General features: G+C 36.6%; 1 long non-coding RNA gene across 1 annotated transcript in view; it reads left to right on the forward strand.

Moving 5' to 3' along the window:
• Window positions 1–473: 473 nt before the first annotated feature.
• The window catches only part of LOC147577494 (uncharacterized), a 234,347-nt gene continuing 220,681 nt past the window's right edge, over window positions 474–14,139 (forward strand). Inside the window, exon 1 of the long non-coding RNA XR_015240349.1 lies at window positions 474–2,974. This is a non-coding gene — a long non-coding RNA (uncharacterized LOC147577494). The remainder of the gene's footprint in view (window positions 2,975–14,139) is intronic.

Here is a 14,139-nt window from a genome sequence, read left to right on the forward strand (position 1 = left end):
TCTAAGAGTGTGTCTTTTGTGGATTTAAATCTTTCTTTGTTTTTCTTCCTTTCTTTCTTTTTCTTTCTTTCTTTCTTTCTTTCTTTCTTTCTTTCTTTCTTTCTTTCCTTCTTTCTGTCCAATTTAGTTAGCATATAGTGCTATGATTTCAGGAATAGATTCTAGTGATTCATCCCCTATGTGTAACACCTACTGCTCATCCCAACAAGTGTCTTCCCTAATGCCCCTTACTTATTTAGCCCATCCCCCACCCACAATCCCTCCAGCAATCCTCATTTTGTTCTCTGTGTTTAAGAGTCTCTTATGTTTTGTCCCCCTTATTGTTTTTATATTATTTTCCTTCCCTTCCCTTATATTCATCTGTTTTGTATCTTAAATTCCTCATATGAGTGAATCATATGATATTTGTCTTTCTCTGTCTAATTTCATTTAGCATAATACCCTCTAGTTCCATCCATGTAGTTGCAAATGGCAAGATTTCATTATTTTTTATTGCTGAGTAATACTCCATTGCATGCATATATATATATATATATATATATATCACATCTTCTTTATCCATTCATCTGCTTAAATTCAGAGTCCAAAACATGAAACTCTGATTGGACATTAGAATAAAGAAGTTCCTCTTTTCTGTGGGTCACTAATCTGGGAGGATACAAAATAGGAATTGAAGTAAATCAATCTGTAGTAGGAGAAAATGAGGCCATTCTCCCCATACCTAGAAGGGGACAAAGCTTAGAGATGGAGTCTAAGATCTAAATCTTCAGGCATGGTTTCATCCATGATAAAGGCAGCATCATTCCTTAACTTCCCAGTTAGTAAGTCCCTTTTGGTTTAAACTACCATTTATACCACTTGGAATCAAATGATTTGCAGTAGGCAGAACATTTTGGCCCTCTGATGCTGCTCCTGTGAATGTTATGCTACATAGAAAAAGGGACTTTGCAAATGTAATTAAGGTTGCTAATCAGCTAGTCTTAAAATAGGGAGACTATCCAGAATTATCTGGGGCTGGTCTGATCTAATCACACAAACCCTAAAAATGCAGAGATCTTTCTGCCTTGTAGCAGAAGAGTAAGTCAGAGATTTGAGGTGCTATTGGCGGGTTGAAGATGAACCACATGTCAAGGAAATGAGAATCTTAGTCCTACATTAACAAGGAAATGAATTCTACCTCAAAGTGGAACCTTCCTCAGAACTTCTAGATAAAGTCCCAGCCCAGCTAATACCTGCTTTATGATCTCTGAGTAGAGATATTTTGAGAGATGTTATGCCTGCACCTCTGACCCACAGAATTTCAAGATAGTGAGTATCACTTTAAGCCTGTGAATTTGTGGTTATTTGTTACAGCAGCAATAGAAAACTAATATATGGGCCAAATAAGTGGTACTTTTTCATTCAGCAACATTTATGGAGCCCCTGCCTGGTGTCTAAATGTCTAGAGCCACATGGACACACACACTCAATACTACTAAAAGTAAGAAATTATACAAGGCTCCTCTTTGAGGCTTTATGGCCTGTTGATAAAGAATGTTTGCTCCAATACTAAGTTCCATGTTTTATTCGTCTGTTTGGTGAAAACTTCCTGGCACACAATAGGTATCAGCCCCTATTTGTTCTATTAAGCTGAATGGTTTTATAATACTGTTGGCTCAACAGTACACAGTGCTAGAGAGTAAAAAGCTAAAGACTTCATTGTATGTTGAAAATCATGCTTTAGAGAATACTTTCTGGTTCCTGGTTTGGCTTTCAATTTATATTATAGGTAAAGATGAGAAAAATCTTTTAAATGCAATGGGTTTTTTCCTCTCTCGTAAAATACAGTATTTCTACTTTGGTTCTGGAACTAAGATTAACTGTGAGTCTTTATCGCTCATGATTCAAATTCTCTAAACATCAGCATATGATTCAGGTGTAAAGCAAACTCAGCAATTATATCTGCTCAAAATTTTAATATAATTATGCATAATTAGTGCTCTTGCCTTAGTGTGACTCATATTAGTGTCCAATCCAGTTACCAATATTTATCCCCCTGTAACTATTCCAGATTGTACAGGGTGTCCTGGTCCTGCCTTTGCATTTTGATACTCTAGAATAAAGTTCACACATATGCCAGGCAGGTGTCTGAAGCCTGCCTCCTCATTCTTTTGATCTCCACTAGTTCAGTTATCAGTTCCTCTCCTGGGGCTGGTTTTGGGAACTTGCAAACAACTGGTCCTGTACACTTTGCACTAACTCCAAACTGTCTCCTGACTGGCTTATTTCCCCTCCTTTTACCACCTATCTCTCAGTTGAGAATGGGGATGCACCTTACATGACCCCAAGCTCTCTTTCCTTATGATTCTTGTACTTGTGAGGAAATATCCAAGTGCTCATAAATGTTTATATCTTTCCATAGGGTAGTTAACTACTGTTTCATAATTCAGAGCTGTTAAGAGTTTAGGGTTTCAGTAACTTTGAACCATATAACATATCTGGTCAAAACCAAACAAATAAATAAAAGAACTATTCTATCATGATTGATTCTGTTTTTACAGATGTGCCATTCTTAACATACTGCTGTCCTTGGAATCATAGCTTCACATCTGAAAAGGGGCAATAGCATTAAGTAGCAGTTTGGGTCTTTCTTTGACATATTCCCTTGAGAAGTGTTAAATGTTGCCATTCTTGACAGTTCAAAAGCAAGTCATATGGTTGATATTTTGCCAATGAGATAAATGTGGAAAAATGTCACTTTTCCTTTAATTAGTTCTGTCAGTAGAAACTTGGCAAGAGATGATAGTAAGGAGATATTGGCATTTAGGCATGTTCATATTTACTTTTGTGATTTAGAATTATGACGACTTTCATGTATCCTTACAGTGACCCTGTCTGGTTTAGAACTTCTGAAATTCCAGCATCAAACCTCTTTCCCATTCCTCCAGACAGAGACAGCAACATTCACCAACATTGGAGTTTTGATCAGATACAGGTACACAGCCATGAAACTCATTTTATTTTATATTAATCAAATAAAATTTATGACTTGGAAAATAGGTCTTTTATTTTCTTTTCCTGAAGAAATTTGCTGTGTAATTTGATCTGTGTTTAGTTTTTTGTTTTGTCTTTGTTTTTTCAACTCTTCACTGTATTTTGCATGATAAAAGGTATTGTTTTCAAATCTAAAGTCAGTGGAGCTGGTTCCTTTTTCCTGTCCTATTAGAGAGCCTTGGAACACACGTATGACTATGGCTTTTTTTTTGTTTTTATTTTTTAAAATTTACATCCAAACTAGTTAGCATATAGTGAAACAATGATTTCAGGAGTAGATTCCTTAATGCCCCTTACCCATTTAGCCCATCCCCCCTCCCACAATGCCTCTGGCAACCCTCAGTTAGTTCTCTATATTTATGAGTCTTTTCTATTTTGTCCCCCTCCCTGTTTTTACATTATTTTTGTTTCCCTTCCCTTATGTTCACGGGATACAGGTATGCTGTTTCGAAGTGACTATGGCTTTTTGCTTTTCTGGTTCAAATTACTAGAATTCAGAACTTAGCCTTGGCAATTCTATTAATAGAAAAACCAATGAAGAATTGGTTTAAAAACTGATTTAAAAATATATAATTTGATTAAAATACATGATGATTCCATGAGGAAAAGAAGGTAACAGGCTAGTTAGGCTAGGAGAATGACATTGAACAATAGTAACAGGTAATCTTTATCGAATGCCTTATGTGTACCTGACAATTTACATGAATAATTTTACCTTTTGTTTCTTATAATATGGTGGGCCAGGTATGCAGAAGTAAGGAATTATCAGACTAAAATCAAGACAGGTGAAGATAAAAATCCAGAGAGCTAGGCTACCTCTAGATTTTCATTCTGTCTGGAGGATATTTAATGAAGCTAGTAACCTTCAGCTTTCTCACAGAGTTATGAGACAGGACACAAAACTCAGGTGTGAAGTCTAATAAAGGAACCTCTTTTAGAAAGCTGGGACAAGAGCACTTTGCCCTCAGTATAAAGGTGAACTGGAAAATGCTGCCTGCCCCACTTAGAGACAAATATATGGAACATATGGAAAAGAGTAAGAGACACAAAGGAGAGAGTGAGATATCTACCACAAGATTAATTGGCATTTTATAAAAAGATAATACAGAGAATGGGAAATTTTTCCAGAATTGTTTAAAGACATAATTACTCAGATACATAAAGCCAATGAATCCAAAGCAGATATTTAAAAAGAAATGTTCACTGAAACACGTTCGCTTGAAACCAGAGAACACAAAACACAAAGAAAGCATCTGTAAGGTAGTCAGAAGGAGCAAATGGATCACTAATAAGAGATGGTTGATGGTTGATAGCTGATTTCTTATGACAATAATGGAAGCCAGAAGCCAGTGAAAATAATTGCCAATGAAGAATTTAATTTAATGTGCAGCTGTATTTAACTTTCTATAAATGGAATCATACATAATGCATGCATAATATATTTTAAAGTCAGTTTTAAATTAAACTTTAATTTTGACATAATTGTAGATTCACATGCAGTTGTGAGAAATGCTACAGAGAGATCCCTTGTACATTTTACTTTGTTTATCTCAATGGTGACATATTATAAATCTGTACAACTATGTACAATAGCAACAACCATGATGTTGACATTGAAGTCAAGGTAGAGAACAGTTCTATCTCTGCAAGGACACCTCATATTGCCCTTTTATAGTCACACCCACTTCCTCCCACCCTGCACTTACTATTTAAGCCCTAGCAACCACTAGTATGTTCTCCATTTCTATACTTTTGTCATTTTAAGAGTATTATGTAAATGGAATCATGCAGTATTTAACATTCTGCAGTGGGCTTTTTCACTAAGAATAATTCTCTATAGCTTTACCCAGGTTCTTGCATGAATCAATAGCTTGTTCCTTTTTATTGCTCACTAGTATTTCACTGTGTGAATGTAACAAAAATTAGAAATTCTTTTAAAAACATTTTTTTTTCAACATTTATTTATTTTTGGGACAGAGAGAGACAGAGCATGAACGGGGGAGGGGCAGAGAGAGAGGGAGACACAGAATCGGAAACAGGCTGCAGGCTCTGAGCCATCAGCCCAGAGCCTGACGCGGGGCTCGAACTCACGGACCGCGAGATCGTGACCTGGCTGAAGTCGGACGCTTAACCGACTGCGCCACCCTAAAAATATCCTATGAAAACAAAGGCAAAATAACATTTTCAGGCAAACCTGTATCAATATTACTTCCAAAAGATTATCACTAAGATAATTTATAAAGGATATATTTAGGCAATGATGTAAATGATTCTAGATGGAGAATCTGAGATTTTGTAAGAAATAGTGAGCAAAGATATTGGTAAACTTAGAGATAGGGATGAGAAGTAGGTTAAAACCAAAATGCTGAAATAGCAAAGCTAAAATAGTAGAAAACAACCAAACTTAAGTTGGAAGGGAAATGAATGAAGTTAAAATTGTGTTGTGCGGGGAGGTAAAGACATTTATTTTTATGGCATATATGCTGTAATTTCTAGGAAGACCAGTAAAGGAATAGAAGCAGTACACAACTTAAACTGCTAAAGGAAAATAGAAGTGAGAAAAAAAATAATCAATTTTTAAAAGATAAGAAATGAGAAGGAAAGGGAATATGGAAAAAGCAGAATGCATAGAAAACACCAATTAAGATAGCAGATATAAGTAAAAGTGTCAGTTACAAAAAATATACATGTAAAGGAAATGCTTTACCTAAAATATAAAGGTTATTAGACTGGATAATAAAACAAAAGACGATGGAAAAATGTATCAGGCAAAGTCTAGCCAAAAGAAAGATGCTGTAGCTATTTTTATGTCACACATAATGTACTTTAAAGTATAAAGCATAATTAATCTCTTCTTAGTAATAGAATATTTAATTCACTAGGAAAATATAATAATTTAAAATCTGTGTGTACCTGATGAAATATATCAAAATGAATAAAACATTGACAGACCTAATAAAGAAATAAGTTCACAATTATAGAAGATTTTAATATACTTTTCAGAAACTGAGTGGTGGTACAGACAGGAATACAGTAAGAAAAATGAAGATTTAAACAATATGATTAAAAATCATGTCCTAATGGGCATGTATAAAAACATGCCCATGCAATGCTTAATATACATTATGTATAAGAATAAAAAGGACATTTGCAAAAATTGGCCATATACTAAAATCTCAGTAATCTTCAATGTTCTGTATTGTTCTTTGAACACAGTGAAGTTAAGTTAGAAATCAATAACCAAAAGATAATCAATGAAACCCCATATAGAGAGAAATTAAAAAATACATTAAATCACAATCAAAGAAAATATTTATTTAGAAAACATTTAGAATGGAGTGATAGTGAAAATACTGCTATCACAACTTATGAGATGGAGATAAAGCAGCAGTTAGAAAGAAATTTTAGCTTTTAATGATTATATCAAAACAAAAACAAAGATTGAAAGCTAATGAGTGATGTATTAAGAGGATCAGCAAAGAAGAGCAGAATAAATGCAAAGAATCTGGAAGAAAGGAAATGATGAAGACTTGGGCCAAAATTAATGTAATGGAAAATAAACATGGACGAACAAAATCAACTTTAGTTGTTTGGAAAGTCTAATAAAATTGACAAATTTTGACAAGATTGATGAAGAAAAAAGAACTGTTCCAACTAAACAATTTGAAGAACATAAAAGGGGCTGTAACTGCCAGAATTAAGGAGATAATCAAAGGATAGTATGAACAACTTTATGCCAGTTAATTTGAAAATTTATATGAAATGGATAAAATCCTAGGAAAATGTAACTTAATGAAATGGAGTCAAGAAGAAAAGGAACACATGAAAAGTTATCTGACCACTAAGGAAATTGACAGGTAGTTGAAGATCTTCCCACAGAGAAAACTCCAGGCTTTTGATGGTTATATCATGGAGCCCAACCAAACATTCAAGGAACAAATATTTTCAATCTTACACGAACTATTTCAAAATAGAGTAAAAGAGGAAATATTTCCCAACTCATTTTATGGTGCTAGTGTAACTTTGACCCCCCAAATCTGATGTGGGCAGTGGAAGAAAGAAAAATTGCTGGTGAATATCATTCAGGAGCATAGATACAATAATTAGCAAAGTCAATTCAGCTATGTTAAAAAAATAATCCATCATAGATATTTAGTTGTGTTTATCCTAGAAATGCAAGGTTAAAAAAAATAGAAAAATCAATGTCATTCTCCTCATTAACAGATAAAACAAATAATGTGTCAATACATACTGAAAAAAATGAATTGATAGAACTCGCCATCCATTCATGAAAAAAACTAGAAATAAAAAGGTGTTTGTCATTCTTTAATTAAATTAAATTTTATTTATTTTTTAAAATTAAATTGAATTTTTAAAAAGCCTGCAGCACATAAGCCAAATAAACTAAATAATGAAACACTGAAAGTTTTCCTTTCAATATTAGGAATAAGACAAGTGTGCCTGTTTTTATAATTGTATTCAGTGTTGTACTGAAGGCTCTAGCTAGCACAGAAAGTAAAATAGAGAGGGGAAAAAGCACTAAGATTGGAAAGTACTAAGCAAAAGTTTCATTAACAGATAATGATTCTTTGCATAGAGAATAAAAAATTAGAGATAAAATATTAAAATTAACAAAAGCTTAGCAAGTTTGCTGTACATAAATTTAATTGTATTAACAAAAAGAAAAAAGATACCATTTATAGTAGCATAAAATATAAGCTATCTATTAATAAGCCTAACAAAAGATATAAAAGTCCTTTTTGGAGTGAATTCTATATTATCTCTAGTTTTTATAGCAGCTCTGCAAGGTTATTAATATCATCCATCAAGGAGGTAAAGCAATTTACACAGATACCACATATATGGGAAGTGGAGGTAGAGGGATATGAACTTAGGCTTCCTAACTCTACAATCTGTTTTCCCCAAAATAGTGGCCTGATTTGGGGGCTTCCCAGATGTGCTCAGCTCTACATGACTCCTGGGCCTCGGCTGCTCCTTCCACTTCCTGGCTAGAGAACAGTGCCAACTTGTGTCATCTCCAGGGTCTTAAAAACCAGCTGCCATAATCATCCCTTCATCTCAGATTATTTCAGTCTCCCTTAGGGGTAAGATCTGGGTGTCAGCATCTCTTCCATCTCTTCCCCAGAAGCATTGGCATGGGGTCTGACCTTACTAGAAGAGATTCTGCCTGCAAGAACTGGGCGACACAATCCAGAAATGTGGGGGGAGGGAATTTGAGGGGCAAATTTTGACCAAGAGGAGAATACCCATGGGAAAGAGCTTGCCTTCCTCCTCCACTCTCCAAAAAGGGCTCCATACAGACATGCTGGAGATGTCCGTCCTTTGTGACTGAGTAACCAGCTGTGCTTTCCTATGGAGCTGTGGCCAGCTTGGCAATGCACCATTTTGTATGTGTTCTTTTTCCCTGACTCACTTCCTTTTCCTCTCACTCTTGCTTTCCTGAGATAAAACTTCCAAAGCCCTAAAGCTTTGCCTTGGGGTCCAATTTCCAGGGAACCTGGACTTTGACATCCACAAAGGCTCAACTCCTCCAATATTCTAACAGGTGTCCCCATCTATTAGTAGGCTATGAAATCATTTTCAGTACACTGCCATTAGCATTTGGAAACATAATGAAATATAAGAGAAGCAAAATATCAGAGTGTATCATATGTAGTGAGGTCAAGTACCATTTCCTGAAACTGTTATTTCAGTTATGTGTGTGTGTTTGAGGATGTGAGTATGTATATTGAGTTGTGATGTTAAATGTGTGTTTTACAGTATGTCCTGGTCAAAAAAGTGTGAAGGCCACTGGTCTAGGCCAGTGGGAACAGAGTTCATGAGTTCATGTGATGACTGTGCCTTCTGGTTGCACTGTCACAAATGTCCTGTGGAATTTTTTGATGGCCTATCTCCTTACTTTAGCAAATATTAAAATGTCACAATAGCCTTCATATAGTTTAGCCATATAGGGTCAGATTATATTTGTTAGCTGCCATGATAGAGAAAATATTTTGAAATTTGTCCTTAAAACTAAGTGACATGGCCTTGTTTAGAAAAATAAAGGGGGTTACTAGTGAATGAAATTTAATGATGTCTAGATGTGTTTACAGTTACACAGGCAGACCCATTTTCTAGTAACAATCATTGGTAATCCAGGTAATCAACACAATACGCAGCATAATTTTCCTTAATGATGATTATGTCTTTGAAATCTATACTCTCTTGCAAGTACAATGATCTGCCTGATCTCCTTGGAACATCCCGATTATTTGGAGAATGCTGGGGTGGTGGAGGGGTGAGAATATAAGTCTCAAAGCTGTTCATGCACTTACTGACTTTAAAAACAAACACCCCAAGCAGGTTTTATTTAGTTTGTAGTATGTGTACTGATTTAACCTGAAGATATTAACTGAGAACAGCTGTTGAGTTGCACTTGGTTAAATATTCTGAGATAAAATATTCTGGCAAGACACATAAAAGAGAAAAACAAGTAAGAAAGTTTGTGAAGACACAGAACAATCTTTAAGGTATGATCCAAAAATCAAAGAAATGGCAAGGGTTGTCTTAATTCCTCTATGATTCTAGAAAATCATACTCAAGAAAGCCAGTTTAAATGGATTCATACCCTTTTCAAAATTCAAGGATATGATATTAAGTTGCCAAGACCCTACTGAATTGCTTTTAATTTTATAATAATTTCTATGTAGCCAAATGATAGACCTAGATTTCTCACTTGGTAGTCATAACACAATCACTTCTACAATTACTGCCAAACCTACTGAGAATTTAATGCATTTGGAAATCTCTGAAGAGAAATTTCAAAGTTCATTCTATCCACACCCAGATGGTCAGATTGTCAAAGCCTGGCAAAGACAGAGAGCTTGTCTATTTTCCATGTAATTATTGTATAATAACTAGTGAGTACACTCCGTGTCCAGGTAATAAAAGATTTATAAGGCATTTGGGATATTTTTACTCATTCACATATATTAGTGGTATGCTAAGTGAATTTAAAGACTAATGTTTCGGGGGAAGGATGAACACCATTTCATTCTTAAAGAGCTATTTTGGAAGATATGCCTTGACCAGATGATATTTGATTAAATATTCATTCTTCTTGCTCTGGAGTCAGTAGTAACAAAGTACTGGTGTCATATGAAAGGAATGCATTTTGCAGAAGCAACCCTGACCTAGGACAACAGGTCTGCTAGTAATCGTCACATCTGTGCAGAAGTCTCATTATGGCCGGCTTCTCATTTGGTGTGCTCGTTGATCACCTTTGTGGCAGATCACATTCCCTGTACTTCTCTTCTTTGCCATGTAACTATTCCGTTTCTCCTGTTAAAGGCCTACAGTTTATTTCCCCATCTCCTGACTCTAGGATTGGTTCTGAGGCTTGTTTTGGTCAATAGCATCAGGTGTAAGTGCCATGTGCCAGTTGCAGGCTTAGGCCTTAAGAGTATTTGTATGTATCCACTTGCTTTTTTGTGCTTCTGCTATATTTATGAGAACATTCCCAGACTATTGCTAGTCTCAGGAGAATGTTGAGAGACGTGTGGAACAGAACTGTCCAGCCAAGTCCAATCTGAATTAGCTAACCTCCAGTCAATTTGCATTGCAGGAACTAAATAAGTGCTTATTGTTGTATGTCAGTGATGTTTTGTGGATATTTGTTATGTAGTATTATTGTAGTATTAGTTGACTGACAGATTCTGCAAATCCACTTAGGATTTTCAAGAAATTTCTTGGCCCTGTCAGATTTTGGAAAGTTATCTTTGTTTTGTGGATGTTATGAGGGATTGAATTGGAGCTCTGGCTTTGGTCTTGAGCTCTAAATCCATGTGTCTACTCTTTCTGGGGTTCACAGGGACTTCAAATAGAGATCAAGTCTGGCGGAGTATCACTTGACATCTATACACTTATAATTCCAAAATAAATGTGTTCAGCTACTCTGGCCAAGACTTTGTCTGTAGTCAGTCAGTTCCCATGAATATACTTTCACTAGTTCCTGCCCTCCCTCCCCATGCCTGAGATTATAGAAGGTTTCATGTTGGAAACCCAGCTGAGTTGGTAGAACATTCAAGACATCATTACTTCAAGTAATTTTGACACATACAGGAGTTATCATTGCATGTATGGAGAATATTGACATGATTAGTACAATTCACATAGGAGAAACTTTTTTTACCTAGGTGGTATTTCTGGTCCCAAATTTTTCCATGAGCTAGGGCAGGTAGGTTGGATAATCTAGTGATTACTCAGCAACAACCCAATACTCTCTGTTATAGCTAGTGTTCCCAAACCAGAGTATCTTCTAGTGTCTCTTTTTACCTGAGGAGTCTTAACTGGCTCCTTAAGCTTCCCCAGGGAATATGGACTCCCCCAAATGTAGCATCCCTTGCTTCTGAACCACATTACAACTCAGTCACTTGTGGTTGCCCACAGAGGACATATAAGCCTGAGATGGGAATGCCAGAGACTGTCTAAAATATACCAAAAAAAGTGGGGTATGTCCTGATACATGCTCAAATAACTCTAGAATTGCTAGTTTAAGCTTCTAAGGTATGTCCAAACAGCACTGGAAGTATATATCCTGACATTTTGGAAGTTTATAGAAGTATCAACAAAACCTAGTGAGGCCCTAGAGGCAGTGAGGTAGGTATTCCAGGAGCTCAACCTAGCATATTCAACTCAGAACAGGATGGACTCATACTGATGCAGAGGTTATTATTCTTTTCCCACCCCTTTCCATTATTGTAAGTGTACCTAAGCAACCATCTGAGGTTTATTAGATTAGAAAACAGCAGTGGAGAGTCTTTGATTTGTAAGTGCTAACTTAAGACTGGATGAAACATTTCCTGTGAGCCTCTACTGACTCTATTTATCTACCATTAGACCTTGAGAGCTCTGAAAATATTATAGCAGATAAACTTAATAGTTCATTCAGACTCTGATATTAAAAGCCACGGTGAGGGTGGGAGATTTGGAGAACCTCCTAGCTACCAACTAAAGTCCTGCAGTAAAACCACAACTGGGAACCACGCTAGGAAGCCCCAGGGAAAGGAGCTGTCCTCAGTTTTGGTGCTGACTGCCCACAGCTTGTTTGCCCTACAGGGAACAGGAAAAAGTGTGTGTTAATCAGCTGGTAGTGTTGGTGAGTCCTATCTCGAGGAATCTGGGGAGAGAAAAGAATACGAGATGAAGGGAGAAGAAAGGAATGGAGACGAATAGCATAGATCTAATTCTAAATTGGGTAAAGATGTCCAGTTTGGCGGCTGTTTTTCTAGCCCCTTTCCAGGTAATCAAGGGAGAATCTCAATATCAGCTTGACTATATGAGGGAAACCAGACACAACCTGATCCTGGAATTGTTTTGCCATATATCCAATAAGCTATTGAAGGAAACAACCTTGTGAGAGGTCAGAACTGTAGTAAAAGGAAGTTTAGTTATAACTTTATACTTTCAAGCTGTTGTACAATTTAAGAAGAGAAGGTGGAGGTTGTGTAAAAGGGTATAGGCACTCAGAGGTTTAGAAAAAAGAAGACAAAGACAGCATAATATTTTGTGTCTCATTTGGAGCCTCTGGTTGTATTGCTATTAAGCAAACTCAGCCAAGCATATCCAGACTAATATCCTACATCTGTAACTATCAAGTGCTAACCAGTGGAAAGTATAAAATCTCCTGCTGCTGTTGGGAAAGGTTGCAATAATTCTTGCCATATTAAGGATGATGCCCTGGAATTGATGGTGCCAGTCCTTGCTTTGATTCTCTTTCTTTGAAGTCTATAGCTATCTTATGTGCACCAAGTCATTTCCCCCACCAATTGGACTTAGGATTTAGGGCAATGAAGGGAAGGTCTCTTCCTTCATATCCTATAGTTGAAGCATTGTTCATGTCTATACACTGGTTTGAAGTCTTATTTTTTGAGAGCTGGATACTGGGGAGATGTTGGCTGACCCAAAGATTCTTCTAGCCTTTCCTGCTAGCTCTTGGCCCATTGTCTGATGTCCATTCTTATATGGATACATCACCCAGAACAGCACATATTGCCTATTTGGGTGCTAAAGTTGACTTCTGCTGGTACCACTATTGCTATGTCCTCTTTTCTACCTACAGACTGATTCTTTTTTTTTTTTTTTTTAATGTTTATTTATTTTTGAGAGACAGAGAGAGACAGAGTGCAAGCTGGGGAGGGGCAGAGGGAGAGTGAGATGCAGAATCTGAAGCAGGCTCCAGGCTCTGAGCTGTCAGCACATAGCCTGACACAGGACTCGAACCCACAAACTGTGAGATCATGACCTGAACTGAAGTCAGATCATTAACTGACTGAGCCACCCAGGTCCCCTACCTACAGACTGATTCTAATCACAGCTTTAACTTCTATTTCAACAGACATTTCAGGACAAAGAACTATGAGCAAAGTTTAATACAGTGGTTAGGACGGACTCCAGAGCCGCATTGTGCTTGGGTTTAAATTTTGTCTCTGACTCTGACTAGCTCTGTGCCCTTTAGCAATTTGCTCTCACTCTCTGTGCTTCCATTTATCTGTTTATAACACAGAGGTGGTAATAATAGAGCCTACCTCACAGGACTGTTTTGAGTATTAACTGAGATCCATTCTCTACAAAGTGGGCCAACAAAAGCATAATCCAGTCCCTTATGCTAAATACCTTACATGAAAATTGTTTTTTTTTCATCCTTACAACTCTCTAACGTAAGACCATTATCCCCACTTGACAATGTCAGAAAAAATTAATAACATTTTGAAGATTAAACACCCACCAACATGTATGGCTAGGACTTGAATATAGGCTTGATGTCAAAGACTAAGCTTTTAACATTATATGACATTGGATTATTAGCTAATTACCCATTCCAGGCCTATTTCTGCAACTCGGTTGGATTTCTAAGCCTTTATCTCACCTAACCCTCATCCTCTCAGATTCCTGGTCAGCCCTGAAATTGTGCAGTTTACTTGATTACAGTGTCGATAGAGGGCATTGATCATAGTGAACAGTGTAGAACAATAATCCTTTTGTCTTTTTTGTCCTGTTGAGTTCAGCTCATTCAAAGTTCAGTTCACCTGGCTGCGGTCTTGGTTG

The sequence above is a fragment of the Puma concolor genome, chromosome C2 (genome assembly GCF_028749965.1).
Source record: "Puma concolor isolate L17-30 chromosome C2, mPumCon1.1.hap2, whole genome shotgun sequence".
Lineage (NCBI taxonomy): Eukaryota > Metazoa > Chordata > Mammalia > Carnivora > Felidae > Puma > Puma concolor.